Genomic DNA, 16,510 nt, shown 5'->3' with positions numbered 1-16,510 from the left:
TCAGAGGTGTCTGTGTGTGTACTGTGTATGTGCGCCTGCCCGATGCCTAATGTAGCAATGAGTTGACATGTTATCTCCAGTTCAGCGCCGTCTCGGTGGTGAGCCGCCGCCTCATCTCTTTTTGGAGACTGGCGTTGTGTGTTTGACCCGACTCTCACGCTTGGCTGGAGGAAAGCTCTGTCTGCTTATTGCTGTGTGAGGTGGGGGGGGGGGGGCAGCAGCCAGACACAGGTGCTCAGGGATCGCTGCACCACTGCTCCCATCTCTACCTGGACAAAGATCACGAGACTCATTTGGCTTTCCTGTCTGCTGCTGGTGTGTTTTTGTGAGAGATTCACATTTTGCTATTATGTTCTTTTAAGGGGGATTCTCAGTGAAATGCTGGGTACCTGGTTTCATTTTGTGATTCCAATTGCATTTATTTAATGTACTGTTTCATTGAGAATCCCCCTTTAAAACAATTTACAGACACACAGGCAGGCATCTCACACCGAGGCATCACATCTTCTCTCCCACTCTCCCCGCAGGCGGCCGCCGTGTACCACCACCTCCAGAGAGCTAAACGCATCAAAGGAAAGCTTAATTTACCATTTCCCAACATCCCCCCCTCCTCGCTCCACACAGACCCATTTTCTCTAAAGCGGTTATTTTAACAACTATTTGATTGCTGTGGTTTACAAGACTTTTATTGCATAATCAACACAGATTCATTTGTTATTCATTTCAATACGTGCGTTTGGCTGCCGAACAGTGTTCCCTCAGGAAAAATGTGTAGCTGTGGGGGAAAAAGGTTGTGGAGGGCGGTCCGCGAAGCTGACACCATCTAAAATATAATTTGCACCTCCCATAAATGAGCCAAATAACATATTGGTAAAATTAATAGTAAAAATATGTTTTACATATTGAACACTGCATAAAGCCTATGCATGGCCCATTTGATCAAGTATGCTATTTGCAATAAGTATTATCAGCTGTAGCCAAACTGATGTAGCATAGTGGCTAGAAATAAATAGGTTGAAGCATGGGGTTATCTATCTGCATTTACCCTATTGGGCTAATCATTAATCGAGTCTTGCATTTGGTCGGATACCCACGCTTCCCCGCGGGTAAGCCGCAAAAGAAGTCAGCTGGCGGGTGGAATGAAACATTCTTTCAACCCGTAGGTCGGCTTGCGATTCAGAACAATTACATTGCTGGTCGGGAACGTTTTATATCGAGATAATACACTTTTTAAAAACCCATGATCCATGCGCAGAGCTTATGTTCCCTTTCTCCATGTGAGAATATGACACTTTGCCAAGTTTACTTGGATAGCCTACAAGTCCCTGGATAGCCTACCTCACGTGAAAATGCCTAAAGTAGGCCTAACCGTAGAAATAAAAAGAGAGGTTATGAAAATGAATAGGCTACAACACCATTGTGGAAACGTGTGCTGCGCGAGTGAAATCCCCAGTTTAGAAGGACAACAACCAGGTTGAGGGATTCACAGCCTGCACATAGTGAAAGAAGGTAGGCTTATTTATTTTGGTAATGCTGTTAATTATTACATTAATTCAGGCTTTCGTTAATTAGACCATACTCAGGCCATATAAAGTGTAAACCAGTGCATCTGGTAAAAGTTTGCATAGCCTACTAAATAAATGTGGTCTATTTTTGCAGCCTATATTCGATTCTGGGAATTCCCTATGGCACTTGGAACTTGAAAGTGAGTAGTTTCAGGAAATTAGGTGTATGTTGTGGGTCACTACTTCACAGGTGAACCATTTGGATGTAAACTTCTTTTTTAAATTTTTATCAAAATGCGATTTTTGGCAGGAATGTGTTCGGATTGGTCTTCCATGTAGCACGCTTCTGTCTTTAACATGAACTGCTCAGTATGTGCAGGTAATCCTTTCTAACGCAGCTTAAAAAAAATAAAAAAATACATATCACGTGGTAGAACTGCATACAGTGCATTCAGACCCCTTGACTTTTTCACATTTTGTTACATTACAGCCTTACATGGAACCCAAACCGGCTGCACGCATGCGCCATCATGCATACATTTATTTTGTCCCCCTACACCAAACGCGATCACGACACGCAGGTTAAAATATCAAAACAAACTCTGAACCAATGACATTAATTTGGGGACAGGTCGAAAAGCATTAAACATGTATGGCAATTTAGCTAGTTAGCTTGCACTTGCTAGCTAATTTGTCCTATTTAGCTAGCTTGCTGTTGCTAGCTAATTTGTCCTGGGATATAAGCATTGAGTTGTTATTTTTACCTGATATGCACAAGGTCCTCTACTCCGACAATTAATCCACACATAAAACGGCCAACCGAATCGTTTCTTGTCATCTCTCCTCCTTCCAGCCCTTTTCATCTTTGAACTTATATGGTGATTGGCATCTACACTTTCATAGTATTACCACAACCACCAGCAAAAAACAGTTCGTCTTTCAGTCACCCACGTGGGTATAACCAATGAGGAGATGGCACGTGGGTACCTGCACCAATGAGGAGATGGGAGAGGCAGGACTTTCAGCGCGATCTGTGTCAGAAATTGAAAGGAGTTCTATTTTAGCCCTTGGCATCGCAGATGCTCGTTGGCGCGCGCAATAATTGAATAACATGGATTTCTAAATGCATTTTGCAACGTGTCCGGTCTGGTCAGCATGTTATTTTAAAATTGATTCAATAAATGTTTTTCCTCATCAATCTGCACACAATACCCCATAATGACAGTGAAACAAGTTATTAGGAATAATTGCAAGTTTATTAAAAAATAAAAACAGATACCTTATTTACTTAAGTATTCAGACCCTTTCCTATGAGACTCGAAGAGCTCAAGTGCCTCCTGTTTCCATTGATCATCATTGAAATATTTCTCTACCTATGGTATTACTTCTCTCGCAAAGAACACACAACAGGCCCACTAGGTAAATGGATAAACTATTTTACTATGGGTTTGTCTGATTCTTCTATTAATTTGGCCTACTCGTTTTATTTACAGAGGAAAAGTAAATGTGTGCTGTTCCAGTGTCTTCAAAGTTCGCCTTGGCATAAATATGTGATCATTTGCATATTTTTTTTCTGTTGTGGCGATGATTTTGCTGTGGTGCAGCACCATAAATGACTGCAGCGGGAACACTACTGCTGAAGATCTGAGAAACGCTTCTCTCTCTCGCTCTCTTTTTATTTTTTATTTCTGTCAAAGCATTAACCAAGATTATCACTAATCTTCCTGGTAAAGCGGGAAGGCCTTGTTTGGTCATTATTAAATACATATAGTGACTGGGGGAAAGCAACCCTGGGGAGGATTTAGAGCAAGCCTCATCCTCCCCTTTTTTCATCCCCATATCCTTCTTGCCATCCTCCCCCATTTAATGGCTTCACTAGAGCGAGATGGAGGCCTTCCTTGTGTCTTCTGTCTCTTGCATGTCATCCATACAGCTAATTCCCTCCTCAATCTTGGCATGCCACTGGATTATCATCACACTCACAGGCTAGCTAGGCAACCCATTACACATGCAGACACAGGATGTGCCAGACTAACAGAGACAACTGGGCCAGTCCTGTGCCTGTAGGCCTGTCTGAAATTGGCAGTGATAGGGAACGGCCCGTGCTAACATCAAGCTGTTTGAGACTTCCTAATCTCTCACTTCAGAATCACTCACACGATGCTCCCACACTCACAGGACAGGACTGTATCTCCTTGACGGTGCCTAAGGCCCGTACAGAGCTAGTTAAAAAAACGTTCCACTACTCTCCCCCCTCTACTTGGAACGAGCTACAAAGGACTTGAAATCAAATCTAATCAAAGTGTATTGGTTTTATACACAGTTTTGCAGGTGTTATAGCAGGTGCAGCGAATTGCTTTACGTTACTAGCTCCAAACAATGCAGTAAACATTTCAAACAAGTACACAATAATAATCCAAAAAACAAGAAAATCAAGAGGTCTCCTTGAATTATTTAAAAACTAGGGTAAAATCTGATGGAAAATTGCCTGTAATTTTTTGTACATTTTTAATTTTTATACTGTAGTGCTTTTAGTCTTATGTTGTACAGGTTTGAAACTAGGGCTGGCACAATTACTGTATACTCATGTAACCGACTGGTGAAACTTGGTTTCTCCTTGCTGAAACAAGCAAGGTATTGTTGCAAACAAGTCCTAAGCAACACCCTCCTCCATGCAGTCAGTAGCAGAGGAGTTTATATATTTTTTGCTATTCAAAGAAATGGGGACCGTGGCCATTTGTCCGACCGATTACTGTCATAAAAAGTTCCAGGACCTGTCACAGCCTTATTTGAAATTTTGTGTGTTCCTTTATTGGCCAGGTCTCGCTTGCAAAATTGACTTTTAATCTCAGTGAGACTAACCAGGTAAAATAAAGCATAAGAATAAAGCGGATTTCTGATTGTGGATCTCTCCACAGGGTCGATCACTGATAATTCCAGTGCTTTAGATATCAGCGTATGGTCCTTCCAGCCTGTGTCTGATGGTAGCCAGAATAGCCACTTCCCCTCTCTGTGATCTGTGTTAAGCCAGTGAGCTGGTGTCCTTGGGCTGACCTAGGGGCAGTGCATATAAGGACAGATTATCCCAGAGAGTTAAAACTCAGATTAACCACACTGTGCAGAAGGGGGTAAGGCTTTCAATAGGTCAAGGTAATTGCAAAGGGACTAGCTAGCCCATCCCTGTGAGGGCTCAAATAATGCTCAATTTATAGTAAAAAGCCATCAGTCAGCATCATCGGTCTTTTCCTCTCATTGGAATGTTGACCAGTTGAGGTCAGCACAGCAGAGACGTGGGATTGGTTTGGGCTCCCGAGTGGCGCAGCGGTCTAAGGCACTGCATCTCAGTGCTAGAGGCGTCACTACAGATCCTGGTTCGATTCCAGGCTGTGTCACAACCGGCCGTGATTGGGAGTCCAATAGGGCGGCGCTCAGTTGGCCCAATTTTGTTCTTGCCTAGTTAAATATAGGTGAAATAAAAAATAAAAGCAGCCCTTCTTTGTCTCATTGAGTTGTATGTAGGACATTTGCACAGTATTGCATGTGGAATAGAAACCTCCATAATACAGCAACAGAACATATTTTCCTCAGAGGGCGTCTGTTTTTGTTTGGACTAAGTCATTTTTTAATGATCAAAGCCTCCAAATTAGTTGTTTTTGTCACGCCCATTTCTGTTTATGGTAGGTGAAGGCTGCCTGCATCTATTCTGGGATCTAGAGGTGTGTGTATGTGTGATCATTCATCAAAGATTTATAGCCGTGTGTGACTGTGTGTTGGGCCAGAGGCTGTGTGAAGTGGCAGGTTTCTCAAGAGCTGCTGGATGCTCCACCTGAGTGGCCATGTCGCTGTCGCCAAACAGATGTGCCTTCCATCATTATTTATCCCTCCCTCCGATCCCTGTCTCATCTTTCCTCTAAATGACCTCTGCTGCCAGAGGACCTGGCTCTAGCCGCTAACTTACTGTGCTCTGTGCGTGTGCTTAGTGTGTGCTGTGCATGTGCGTGCTTGAGCCTCTGCCGGGAGATAGGAAAAACCGAGGACTTGTGAGTTGCAAGCTCATGTTATCATTGCATGTATGAACCATGTGTGCGTGCTCATGCTATAACAAGCCGGATATAGGCCTGCACGGTACTCATTTGCTACGTGTGTTGCAAGTAAGTTGTCTGAATGATACCGGATGTGCTTTAATCACATGCGATGTGTGCGGCTGACTGTCACGTCCGCGTTCATCAGATCACTAGTCTCTCTGCTACAGCTGTACTCAGGTCCTCAGACAGACCGCTGTTTCCAAAAGGGGAGGTGACATTCCACCCCTCACCGACTCTATCCTCCAGCGTTGTCATTGTCATTCAGCTACACACGCCACAATAGTGATGCCCTCGTTTTTAGAATTGCTTCAAGAGTACCTTTTGTCTCCGAGTGAGAGGGGAAAATGAGACTCATGCCCTGTGGTTTTGGATTTTAATATTTTTTTTTATCTCATGTTGTTTCAAGGGGTTTTGGGATTAGTGTTAATTTGGAGAACACTCCAGGGTGCTTGTTAGGATTTGACGGAACTGTTAGTGTCTTCTGCTTTACCATTGAGAATTATTGCTGCTACTGCGTGCTTGAGGAAATAAGGGTTCTTGTTTTAATCATTGATTGATTGATTGAATTGACTTGTTTCTCCCCCCTAATATCAGCAAAAGGGTCTAATTTAGTGAACGGTGGAAATAACACTAGGCCTGAATGTGTTGACCGTGTTCAAAGTGAGTTGTGTGTGGGCGGTTGTTATCCCTGTCTTTGATGTGCTCTCTTGCTCTCGGCCAGGGCTGTGCCCTCTGACCCCTCAGTGTTGACACAGGAAGCCTCCCGAGGGTACCTTCCTCTGGACACCGGCCCTTCCTCTGTAGTCACTAAATACCACAGACGCACCCTGCCCCTCAGCACTACTCCGTTGATTAGTAGTGCTGCTTCTTAAGGGATTTCAGTCAATGCCTTGGGACCTCTGTGGATGAGTGCATCAAAACAGAAGAGCATGAAGATATCCCTAGTCGGTAGCAACTGAAGAGAATGCATTTAAAATGGCACTTATGAATGCTCTTAAACAGACTCTGTTCATGCGTTGAAGTGGTCGTTGAAGGGCTTCTTCAGCTGTAGGAGCCAGTAGTCCAATTGGTTTAATGGAACGTAGTCATGAGAGAGGAAAAGCTAACTTTCCTGTTGATCGATGAGCTGCGTTCTCTAGGGGGAGGGGGGGGGGGGGGGGGGGGGGGTGAATGAATAGAGCCTGGCTGTGAAGGAGCTGCCATTAGTGGTCTCTCTTTCTTTTCTTGCTCTCTCTCTCTCGATCTCTCTCTCTCTCTCTCCCCCCCACCCCATGGTCCACTACTGCTATCATGGCCTTTCCTCTCTCACGTCCTCTGTATGAGCAGACTCAAAGGTTTGCTCGTCTTTTTCTCAGTAAGTGTACTCAGAATCACAAATGCTGGGCCTAATTGAATGTGCCCACATTTGGCTATAAATACTTGCGAGGAGGATGGGAGTACATTTTCTTTGAAATTTAGATAAATTTAGATAAATGTGTGTGTGTGTGCTAGTTTTTGGGCCAGGGCTAGAGTGGTGTGTGAGGGAGAACAGGGGATGTAATTGGGGATGTTGTATGGGTGTCAGGTTTGGCCTTTAAGAAGAGGCACCATGGGGGCTGTATAGAAGGGGTGGGGGTCATGAGATAATGGAGCGTTGGGGCTGTATAGGGCGAGGGGATGGACTGATGACAGTCAATAAAGGATGACCCTGGGGTCAGGAGTTCAGAGGAGTGCAGTCCATTGTTGAGAGAACTGCTCGATGGTGTCTGGTGACGGTGTGGAAGTGATGGGTGTAGTGATGAGAGCATATTAAGACAACCGAGTGGCAATAGTCTGGACAAGTGTGTGTGTGCTGCATACAGTAAGTTGTGGATATTTGTCTGTGCCTCTGTCGGAGTGGGTTTCTATATCCTTGTGGCGAGTGAGGTTACAGATGCCTGCCAGAACATCTAGGTCTCTCCTTTGTGTCGTCTCTCTCTCTTCCTTCTTTGTTCTCTCCCTCTCTCCTCTATAATTGAATAGACATGTTGAGGGCTGGCAGCTCCTTCCATAGGCGTTGGGGCTGCCATTAAAGCCCTGAGCCCCCGTCTTCATCATGCTGTAGCCTCTGCTATAGACAGTTCAGTCACTCACAGGGACAGTACAGCAGCACAAGCTATCCTCTCTGAAGCTAAAACGGCATCTATCCTCTCTGAAGCTAAAACGGCATCTATCCTCTCTGAAGCTAAAACGGCACCTATCCTCTCTGAAGCTAAAACGGCACCTATCCTCTCTGAAGCTAAAACGGCACCTATCCTCTCTGAAGCTAAAACGGCATCTATCCTCTCTGAAGCTAAAACGGCACCTATCCTCTCTGAAGCTAAAACGGCACCTATCCTCTCTGAAGCTAAAACGGCATCTATCCTCTCTGAAGCTAAAACGGCATCTATCCTCTCTGAAGCTAAAACGGCACCTATCCTCTCTGAAGCTAAAACGGCACCTATCCTCTCTGAAGCTAAAACGGCATCTATCCTCTCTGAAGCTAAAACGGCATCTATCCTCTCTGAAGCTAAAACGGCATCTATCCTCTCTGAAGCTAAAACGGCATCTATCCTCTCTGAAGCTAAAACGGCATCTATCCTCTCTGAAGCTAAAACGGCATGTAAACCAATCCTACTCTATCCTCCGGCACATCTGATACAGATACACCACATACGTTTTTTTAAATTACCTATGTGACCTGGAGGTAGGAGGTTAAGCGAGAATTCATTTGCTTCGCCCCCCAGCGCCGAGACATTTAAACCAAGATTGTTTCAATTGGTGTCCAGCTGTTTTAAGTGGCTATGCGTAATGTGTAAACGTACCGCTCTGAGGCACTTCCAGAGCAACCTAGCAAGAAAGTGACTCAAGTAGTTTCTTTTTTCAACGTCTGTCTTTATGCTTAAATTCGGCAAGCACACATCCTCTCTTCCTGTTCCTCATTTTTGACCGATGGGTTTCTCTCTTTTCTGCCCTGTTCTTGTAATGCTCCCTCTTTGTCATCATTGCCTACCTCCCTCATTCTACCCTCTGCCCTCCTTTCTATTCTGTCTTGAGTCAAAGGCTCACACAAATGTAAAAGTCTCAGCGAAGGCATAACATCTGAACAAAACACCAAACAAGCTGCACCACAGTTAAATGAGCCCCCCCCCCCCCATTTTTCCATCTAGCCTATGATGCTCTATTTACAACTACCATCAATAAATAACAAATGCGAACATGCCTAAAGACGTCATTTGACCAGTTGAGGCTGCTGACGGGAGGACGGCTCAAATTAACGGCTGGAACGGCATCAAACACATGGAAACCATGTGTTTGATGTATTTGATACCGTTCCACGTATTCAGCTCCAGCCATCCAGTATTTCACCTTTGCCTAATTCCCCTTTTGAAATGTGGAGTTAGTCGGCCTATATTCTCCGATGTTCCTCATCATTTCATCAGTCTGAATTCGGGGAAGGCAGAGTGTTGATATTGCACAGTAGGTACTAGTTAGTAGTTAGAACATGTTTGCCAGCCTTCATAAATGACTCATTTTCTTATTGGACTTGGCTAGTAGAACAGGATGTTTTGTAACAGAGAGACTATTTCTGTAGAGTGCTTACTCAGGGATGTGTGGTTTAGCGCTCCCTCAGAAGATTTGTAGTGCAGCTGGACTAGTGGCACGGTCTTTAGGGGGAACTCGTCTATTTGATAGAATGGATACACAAATACAGAACTCCTATATTTTACTGAAGCGATTATAAGCATTTTTCAAATGGACTTTTGACTCTTGTATTGGTCATAGTTGCAGATAATTATTCCACCTTCAGCGCTATACATCTACAGTACATTGTGAACTGACTGAATGGTTTCTTAGTGGCTATGGATGCAAACCTAAGATCAGAACATGGTTTCTCTTAAAAAGAGTCCGTGTTCTAGCGCTCTCTCTCCTCTCCTCCTCCCAGTCCCCTCTATATAGTAGTGTGTGATAAAGTGCCTCTGAAAGGCTGATTCATTCCAATCTCAAGGGATCTGTGAGCAGATTTCTCACGCGTCATATCCCCATGATGATTCCTATCAGAGGGCAGAGCTGTGGACTGGTGCTACATGTTTTGCTCCTATTCCCTCCCAGACCAGGCTACTAATACCGGGCTTTTAGCCAACAACACCAGACAGTAGACATGTCGGCCCATAGTCTTTAGAAAATGGATAGAATTGAACTCTCTCTTGCCCCCTCCTTCTCTCCCGCTGTTCCTGTCTCGCATCTCTTTCTCACTCCCTTCCCCCCTACTATAGCTTTCTCCCTCTTTTCTTTCCTCATCTCTAGCTATCAAATCACATTTTATTGGTCACATACTCATGGTTAGCAGATGTTAATGCGAGTGTAGCGAAATGCTTGTGCTTCTAGTTCCGACAGTGCAGTAATATCTAACATGTAATCTAGCAATTCCCCAGCTACTACCAAATACACACAAATCTAAAGGGGTGAATGAGAATATGTACGTATAAATATATGGATGAGCGGCATAGGCAAGGTGCAATAGATGGTATAAAATACAGTATATACATATGAATAATGTAAGATGTAAACATTATTAAAGTGGCATTATTTAAAGTGCCATTGTTTAATGTGATTAGTGATCCATTTATTAAAGTGGCTAGTGATTGGGTCTCAATGTAGGCAGCAGCCTCTCTGAGTTAGTGATTGCTGTTTAGCAGTCTGATGGCCTTGAGATAGAAGCTATTTTTCAATTTCTCGGTCCCAACTTTGATGCACCTGTACTGACCTCACCTTCTGGATGGTAGCGGTGTGAACAGGCAGTGGCTCAGGTGATTGTTGTCCTTGATGATCTTGTTTGCCTTCCTGTGACATTGGGTGCTGTAGGTGTCATGGAAGGCAGGTAGTTTGCCACGGTGACGCGTTGTGCAGACCGCACAACCCTCTGGAGAGCCTTGCGGTTGAGGTCGGTGCAGTTGCCGTGCCAGGCTGTGATACAGCCTGAACGGATGCTCTCGATTGTGCATCTGTAAAATTTCTTCAGCCTCCTGAGGTTGACGAGGCGCTGTTGCGCCTTCTTCACCACACTGTATGTGTGGGTGGACCAATTCAGTTTGTATGTGATGTGTACGCCGAGGAACTTAACTTTCCACCTTCTCCGCTGCTGTTCCTTCGATGTGGATAGGGGGTGCTCCCTCTGCTGTTTCCTGAAGTCCACGATCATCTCCTTTGTTTTGTTGACATTGAGTGAGAGGTTATTTTCCTGACACCATACTCCGAGTGCCCTCACCTCCTCCCTGTAGGCTGTCTCATCGTTGTTGGTAATCAAGCCCACTACTGTTGTGTCGTCTGCAAACTTGATGATTGAGTTTGAGGCGTGCATGGCTATGCGGTCGTGGGTGAACAGGGAGTACAGGAGAGGGCTGAGCACGCACCCTTGTGGGGCCCCAGTGTTGAGGGTCAGCGATGTGGAGATGTTTCCTACCTTCACCACCTGGGGGACGGCCCATCATGAAGTCCAGGACCCAATTGCACAGTGCGGGGTTCAGACCCAGGGCCTCCAGCTTGATGATGAGCTTGGAGGGTACTATGGTGTTGAATGCTGAGCTGTAGTCAATGAACAGCATTCTTACATAGGTATTCCTCTTGTCCAGATGGGATAGGGCAATGTGCAGTGTGGTGGCGATTGTATCGTCTGTGGACCTGTTGGGGCGGTATGCAGACTGAAGTGCGTCTAGGGTGGCCGGTAAGGTGTAGGTGATATGATCCTTGACTAGTCTTTCAAAGCACTTCCTGATGACAGAAGTGAGTGCTTACAGGGCAGTAGTCATTTAGTTCAGTTATCTTCGCTTTCTTGGATACATGAACAATGGTGGCCATCTTGAAGCATGTGGGGACAGCAGACTGGGATAGGGAGTGGTTGAGTATGTCCGTAAACACACCAGCCAGCTTGCCTGCGCGTGCTCTGAGTATGTGGCTAGGGATGCCATCTGTGCCAGCAGGCTTGCGAGGGTTAACATGTTTAAATGTTTTATCACGTCGGCCATGGGGAGGGGTTGGGGGGGCGCAGTCCTTGTTAGTGGGCCGTGACGGTGGCACTGTATTAGTGTGACATCGGTGTCCATGACGTGGCTGGTTTTCTTTTTGTAGTCCGTGATTTCCTGTAGACCCTGCCACATAAGTCTCGTGTCTGAGCCATTGAATTGCAACTCCACCCTGTCCCCGGACTGGTATTTTGCTTGTTGGATTGCCTTGTGGAGGGAATAACTATACTGTTCATATTCTGCCATTTTCCCAGACCTCTTTCCATGGTTAAATGCGGTGGTTCGCACTTTCAGTTTTGTGTGAATGCCTTCATCCAGCCACAGTTTCTGGTTAGAGTAGGTTTTAATAGTCACAGTGGGTACAACATCTCCAATGCACTTCCTTATAAACTCACTCACAGAGCCATCGTATAGAACGATGTTGTTCTCTGAGGCTGACCGGAACATATCCCAGTCCGCGTGATCAAAACAAACCAGCGTTGAATGGTTCTAGTCACTGGTAATCCTGTTTGAGTTTCTGTCTATAAGACGGTAGGAGCAAGATGGCGTCATGGTTGGATTTGCCGAAGGGAGGACGGGGGAGGGCTTTGTATGCATCGCGGAAGTTAGAGTAGCAGTGATCGAGTGTATTACCCCCGTGCGTAGTGCAATCCATATGCTGATAGAATTTTGGTAGCCTTGTTCTCAAATTTGCGTCGTTAAAATCCCCAGCTACAATAAATGCAGCCTCGGGATATATGGTTTCCAGTTTACATAGAGGCCAGTGAAGTTCCTTGAGGACCGTCTTGGTGTCTGCTTGAGGGGGAATGTACATAGCTGTGACGATAACTGACGAGAATTCTCTTGGGAGGTTTGATTGTAAGGAATTCTAGGTGAGTAGAAGGACTTGAGTTCCTGTATGTTGTTATGATTACACCATGGGTCCTTAATAATGACGTATACTTTCCCGCCCTTCCTCTTCCCAGAGGTGTTTATCTCTTTCGGCGCGATGCATGGTGAAGCCCGGTGGCTGAACCGATTCCAACAACATATGGGGCGGCAGGGTAGCCTAGTGGTTAGAGCGTCGGACTAGTAACCGAAAGGTTGCAAGACCGAATCCCCAAGCTGACAAGGTAAAGATCTGTTGTTCTGCCCCTGAACAAGGCAGTTAACCCACTGTTCCTAGGCCGTCATTGAAAATAAGAATTTGTTCTTAACTGACTTGCCTAGTTAAATAAAGGTAAAAAATATATATATATCCCGATAGAGCCATGTTTCCGTGAAACGGACTGTTACAATCTGAAGTCTCTTAGGAAGGCAACCATTTTGTCTACCTTGTTGTCAAGAGACTGGATGTTGAAGTAGTATACTCAGGAGTGGTGTGTGATATGCACGTCTACGGAGTCTGACCAGAAGGCCGCTCCGTCTGGCCCCTCTGCGGCGCCATTGTTTTGGATCGGCTTCTGGGATTTGATCCATTGTCCTGGGTGGTGCTCCAAACACAGGATCCGCTTCGGGAAGGTCGTATTCCTGGTCATAATGTTGGTATGTTGACGTCACTCTTATATCCAAAGGTTCTTCCGGGCTGTATGTAATGAGACAAGATTTCCTGGTCTAACAATGTAAAAATGAATACATCAAAAACAAAATACTCCATTGTTTCCTAAGGACTAAAAGCGAGAGGACCATCTCTGTCGGCGCCATCTTGCATTGATCTCCCCTCTCTCTTGCTCACCCCCTTCCCCTCCTGACTCTTGCTCACGCCCTCCCTGTCACTTCTCTCCCCTCCCTGTCTGTCATACTCCTACTGTGTGATGGTGTGTGTGTGTGCATGTAGATGGTAATTAAGACGTCTCTGTGTGTGTGTCGCGCTCGCTCTGCCTCCCTCTCTCTGCGCCAGTGTTTGATTGACATCTCTGTTGTGTTGACTCCCCTGCTCTCCTATGAGCCAGCACCAACAGGCCCGTATACAAAGTTGGAAACAGCGCTCAGGCTAATGAAATGTCAAAGAGACGGCTACATCTTTAAAGGTACAATATGTATAAATCGTTCTGCCATTTCATGGTTGCTAAAATTCGAATAGTTCACCTATATTCAGTTTGTGACAAAACAAGCACGTGTGGGGAGTAATTGTACTAAGCCGCTAAAATATATTTTCAATAACCCAAAAGATTATATTTTCAACAATATGAAGCTTGTGTACAAAACCGAAAGTAAAAGATGGAAACAAAACTTAAGAATGTAAGCATAGAAATTGCGCACCTAGAACAGATCCACCACTTCTTAGACTCCCATTTCTATGTGAATATGGTAGGGTCACCCAAAAAGTTACATATTTCAGCTTTAAAGGACATTGCTCTTTCTCTGAACAAGGACCAATAAATATTATAATTTTCTAATCTCTGCCGCTGCCGCTTTGCATTGAGCTTTGGCAGCATCCTGTGGTCCCTCCATGCCTTCCTGCAGCGCTAAGCAGGCGGCCCCATCGATATACAGCCAACTCCCATTCCCCCTCGGAAATGCCACTGGTGTTGCGCGGGCGGGTGGGTGCGATCCTGGCAAGTCGATGAAAACACTCTTCCCATGCTCTTTGAGTCTGGCTTTGTGAGGCACCCTGCTGTTTGTCTGCAGGGATGTGCTCTTTGTGTGTTTTTGTGTGTGTGTGTGTGTGTGTGTGTGTGTGTGTGTGTGTGTGTGTGTGTGTGTGTGTGTGTGTGTGTGTGTGTGTGTGTGTGTGTGTGTGACGGAGCATACTGAAGTTGTGCGTTACTAGCGGTGTTGGGCGATTGATCCAGCCAAGTTAAGGGCCCAGAATGTGATTTCCAGCCAGTTGGCCTGCTTCTCTAAAGGCTGCTGACAGTGTACACTGTAGCTCACTGATAGAGGAAGAGGGAACTCCCGTTAGCCAATCAATTAGTGGCCTTATGGCTGAATAGATAATAGACTCCTTCGCCTCATTGCTGGGGCATGGAGGAGACTGAGGAGGAGTGGGGGGTTGTGAGAGGGGTTGAGGGAAGCAAAAAGGGAGGGGAGTATTGACTGATGGGGAGGAAAGAAGAATGGGCCTCATGAGGAAGAAAGAGGAGGGTCAGACTCTGAAACCAGTGAGGTTGTTCTTTCTTCTTCTAAGTGGTTGTTGGAGGCTGTGAGTTAGAATGGGCCAGAGCCACAGTCCTCTGTATTGATCCTGGTGAGCAGCCAGCTCTGATAGCCAGGGTTTGTTTGAGCTGCACTATCAATAGTAGGATAGTCACTGGAGGCAGGAGCACAGCTTCTACTGCGGGACTCTGACATACCGCACATACTCAGCATGTGACCGTGTGTGTTTGTCTATGAATTCCTGTTAACTGAGGTCTAGTGTAAGATTTGTTTGTGTGGCCTTTGTGGTTCTAGATGAACAAGTGTGTGTGTGTCAGTCCTTTTGCTCTGTTCTCCCCTCCATAGAGGAGATGGCTGCTGTCTCTCTGAGCTCCATGAAACATTAAAAGGAGATTCTGGGTGGTGGAGAACAAAGGAGCCACCCTCTGTACCGTGTCACTCTGCCTTACTGTTGTTTTCTCTCTCTCTCTCCATCTCCCTTTTTTCTTTTTCTTTCTCCCCCATCTCTCTCGCGCTCTCTCTCTCACTCACACACACACACACAAAAGGGAGGAGTCGCATGGTAGAGCACTGATGAATCCCCTAGACAGAATGCACGTTTCACATGATCACCTGGGAAATATCACACACACCACTCTCTTCCCTCCTGTAGCTTAACAAAAGTCTTCAGCCCTTCACCATCTTTCCCTTTGTTGGTCTTTTTGGGAGATCCACTTATTCCCCTAACTTACCTGATCTGTTTGTGTGTGTGGGCCTTGTGTCTGCACGCAGTATAGCAGCCTCCCTTCTTGAGGACTACCAGACAGTAGATATTTGGTTTCTAGACCTTGGCAATTAGTTGAATCAGTTGTGTAAGTGCAGTGCTAGATAAAGGAGAGGATTGAGAAAACACACTCCTAGTACACAGTACTTTGATCTAGTCAGTCATATTCCTGGCTTAGGTGGGCTAGAGGTAAACAAATGCTAACCCAATGCTCTTCCTCTCTCCCTCTCTCCCTGACTCTCTCTTTCATAAACTTCCATGTGGGTGTTTTTGTGTGTTTGTTTGCATTGAATGCCAGTTCTGTTAAGAGGCAGCCCTCCATGGCCCAGATACATGCCTGGCTAAAGCCAATATTTACCATGGTGGTTTCTCCTTACCTAGAAGAACTGTCATCTCCCTGGCCTTGAACTGTTTCCCTCTCTTTGTCCTTTCTGAAGGCTTTCTGAAACCGACACAACCAACAGGAGGGACAGACACACGGACAGCACACGAGGACATCTCCAAGGCAAGAAGAGGTCAGAGACTGTGTTTTGTGTGTGTGTGTGTGTGTGCAGGGTTCAAAACTGCAACCAAAACACTCGCATTTGCAAACGTTTAACTTTACTGTGCGACACCAATTTTTAGTTGGTCGCTAGGGTGCCAGTGAAATAAAGGTAAGCTGGTCACTAGTTTTTGGTTAACAAGTAGCTTTTTTTATAATCAAGATTTATTTATAATAGCAATGGCAACCAGCTATTCAAAAAAAAATAACTGAAGTCTTGGTTGAATCTTTGTGATGTGCAATTCAGTTATCATGTGCTGTTTGAATGAACATTTCTTAAAACCTGTTTGGGATAGGGGGCAGCATTTTCACGCTCGGATGAAAAGTGTGCCCAGAGTAAACGGCCTGCTACTCAGCCCCAGAAGCTATTATATGCATATTATTAGTATATCTGGATAGAAAACATTCTGAAGTTTCTAAAACAGTTTGAATGATGTCTGTGAGTATAACAGAACTCCTATGGCAGGCGAAAACCTGAGAAAAATCCAACCAGGAAGTGGGAAATCTGAGGTTTGTAG

General features: G+C 45.3%; 1 protein-coding gene across 3 annotated transcripts in view; it reads left to right on the top strand.

The window, feature by feature from the left end:
• LOC129851053 (bifunctional heparan sulfate N-deacetylase/N-sulfotransferase 2-like) overlaps positions 1-16,510 on the top strand; it is a 215,232-nt gene that overhangs the window by 120,747 nt on the left and 77,975 nt on the right. For all 3 annotated transcript variants that reach the window (XM_055917237.1, XM_055917245.1, XM_055917251.1), the window contains exon 3: positions 15,889-15,966. The gene's annotated coding sequence lies outside the window, so the exon portion shown is untranslated. The remainder of the gene's footprint in view (positions 1-15,888; positions 15,967-16,510) is intronic.

The sequence above is a fragment of the Salvelinus fontinalis genome, chromosome 1 (assembly GCF_029448725.1).
Source record: "Salvelinus fontinalis isolate EN_2023a chromosome 1, ASM2944872v1, whole genome shotgun sequence".
Classification (NCBI taxonomy): Eukaryota; Metazoa; Chordata; class Actinopteri; order Salmoniformes; family Salmonidae; genus Salvelinus; species Salvelinus fontinalis.
The sequence above is the reverse complement of the archived record's forward strand: the minus strand, read 5'-3'. Positions and strand labels throughout refer to the sequence as shown.